This window comes from Dipteris shenzhenensis, chromosome 16 (genome assembly GCF_047967505.1).
Source record: "Dipteris shenzhenensis isolate YYH24624 ecotype China chromosome 16, Dip_SZ_1.0, whole genome shotgun sequence".
NCBI lineage: Eukaryota > Viridiplantae > Streptophyta > Polypodiopsida > Gleicheniales > Dipteridaceae > Dipteris > Dipteris shenzhenensis.
Genome location: NC_141611.1, coordinates 42990717 through 42993674, shown reverse-complemented (window position 1 = coordinate 42993674; position 2958 = coordinate 42990717). Strand labels below are relative to the sequence as shown.

Sequence of the window (2958 nt, the reverse complement as noted above, 5' to 3'; positions counted from 1 at the left end):
GAGATGTGGATATGGAGATGCCACTACCAATGCCAGATCCAATTGATCCCAATGAATCTATCGAAGAAGATGAAGATCACAATATGAGCCAAGAGGAAGATGCGCATAATGACATCGCATGGGAGGAAGATGGAGATCACGATATTGAGGAAGAAGACAACGATCATCAAGATTCACCATACTTTATTGAAGAAGATGATCAAGTACTTTTAGGTGAACATACGATGCTAGAGTATGATGATGATATAGGAGATCAACTCGATATAGAGTTGGAGATAGTGGATATCAAGATCAAGGGAAATGAGTTAGTATCATTGATGCCTGTGGAAGAACTAGATCAACCACTTCCCATGGCTAAACTATTGTTGCCTTACCTACTTCCATTATAGGAATTTAGCAAATCAAAGCCTTGTCTCTTCTCCAATTCTTGGGGCCCTAAGCCTGAATACATGGAGAGTTCCCTTGTCACTAGGTGAAAAGGAAATGCTCTAAATTTCTACTCTATCAGCTCCACGCCTGACCTTTACATTCAGAAGAAATTATGACTATTAAGATTGCACAATTTGATGGAATGAAAAGGAAAGTAGTCGTAATTTGCTATATATGACGATTGGTCTAGAATCTCAACTACAAATGAGTTCCATCAAGAGAGTCGTGTAGATACGAATAAGGGTATCCTTATAGCTGGCGGTTGCAAAAAGGTGTCCATCCATTGTCAGGACAAAGGATGCTAGATGTGACTCATGTGCAGGGATAAACTTGGTCTTCTTGAGACCATAATGCTCCACCCTCACATATGATCCATGATGTAATCCTAGGCAAGCAAGTACGGTGGAATTCAACGCCGCAAAAAAAGCACATAGGCCATGGGGATTGGCGATGGTTTCAATTTAGGTTAGCAAAGTTGTACACAGAGATTTTATGCTCCCATACCACGATAATCCTATCTTGGCGTAATCGAACCGAGAGTTCACCAATAAAGCAGTTTTGATGATCATCCCAAATAATCGCCAAGACCAGCTTCGAATAGAGCCCAAATGTTGCACAAGAAGAACATCTCCACCATCCCTATTCTGCCTTTGTGGAAATCTTTTTCAAAAGTCTCCTTGAATGGGTCGCAATTGTAAATTAAGAACCCTTTGCTAGTCTTGCAAGCGAAGCAGCCGTAATTTTGATTGACCGAGACAGAAAGCAAATCGCTTTCCAAAGTGCAAGAATGGAATTTGGAGCAGTTGGGGGAAGGCGGCTCTGCTTCATTGGGCAAAGAAGACAAGGGAGGGGAATTATTAAAACTATAGACAAAGCAATGACATACTACACAAATGTAGCATAAGTAATAGGTTGAGGAAGGAACACCAATCTAGAGGATCTGCCTAGTGTCCTTCTAATCAACCTGTGCATCGGTAACAACTTAGATGGAAAAAGTAGAAATGAATCCCATGAGAAGAGGAAGTTATAAGTATTGATATTTAAATTTGAATTTAATATAAAGACACGTGGCTCAATGAGGGCACAGTTTCATTTCATCCACAATGCTACCTGTCTAAAGAAAGAGTTTGCAATAGAAGTGATCAAGACATCAAGATAGGGTAATTATGCCACGTACAACTTCGAAAGGAACGACACAAATAAAAATATTGCAAATCGAGGGTAAAGCATGCTCGTAGTTAACCGCCCTGATTATGAGGAGCATCTGCCTCTAGATGTTCCGTGCGAGAGCTGTCTGAGACACAAAATATATGTTCGTGAAATGTAGAGGCGTTGAACGCATCACTAAGATCATAACTACCATTGCCGCTGTGTTTTATTGGCGTTCAGCGATGTTTTACTTGCTTCAGATTATCAATGCCTATAAGCAGTTAGCTGGACTTGTCCAACTTATACACTGTATTGAGTGGGAGGATCTCTGAACTCGCCTGCGTCCCCGTCCTCTACAACGCATAATTCAAGCACGTCGTTGAGAGTGTCGATGATGGTGTTGTACAACAAAGTGATGGGCCCTAGCCCAGTGTTTTGCACGGTTGCAACACAGTTCCCTTCTCTCAATACAACTTGACCCCCTCCAGGTATGGTGTAGGTACGCGAGTTCTGGAAATCGTTTATGGCGGCTTCGCAGCTCACCTCGTCAGGACAATCCCCATAGCCGCTGCACTCGAATTGCGCATGACATGCCGTGGTCGTTGCCATAATGATCAGCGTAACGACAAGAAACCGCCTGGTATAGTTCTGCATTTTTGTTCTCCTCGACAGTCCTTGTGAAGATCTTATCCTGGATTATCAGAGAGGTATGCTGTGCGTAATAAAATCCTTGGAAAACAAAAAGAAAAGAAAAGAAGCGCGCGAAGAACGCTGGAAAGCCTAGTAATCACTTTACGCAATCTTCTGCAGGGTGCTGAAAATTCGTCCGGCTATAGTGAGAGGCGGACGTGCTAGTACTGATCGCCTCACGATATTCTCCATCCGCCTCAGTTTGTCTTTTCTGCTTTCCTTCCACGGTGGACCTGTTGTAGCCCCTCCCTAGGCAACTTACGTCCCGACTCCCATGGCCAGCTGTTCTAGCCTGTCGCATGGAGGCGCAGGAATAAGCGCATGAATTTTGTGCAAAATGGGGGCGAAGTACAACAGCCCATCGCATGGAGGCGCAGGTAAAAGCGCATCGCCAGCTATTGTTTCATTGATGAACGGCTGAGAAGCAAGTAACGACTTTCATGGCCAGCTACTGATTAAAGTATGAACTGGGAACTTGCAAGAAGCCGTCTCTTTTATCATCACCGTGGATAAGTGATAAATGCTCGAATGAAGGAAATGTAGTTGCGCTAAGACTCATGAGCAAGAATGTAGTAGGATATGCAAGAAAGTGAATCACCAACCAGGTTCATGAGCATTGATCTTTAGCCATGCAGGATTCTTTTTAAATCTTTGAGCCGGCCTCTCTCATTCATTCATTGTTTTTTTTGT

General features: G+C 43.1%; 1 pseudogene; it reads right to left on the bottom strand.

The window, feature by feature from the left end:
- Positions 1 to 401: 401 nt before the first annotated feature.
- On the bottom strand, positions 402 to 2569 carry LOC147892992 (autophagy-related protein 18d-like; annotated as a pseudogene).
- Between the last annotated feature and the right edge of the window lie 389 nt (positions 2570 to 2958).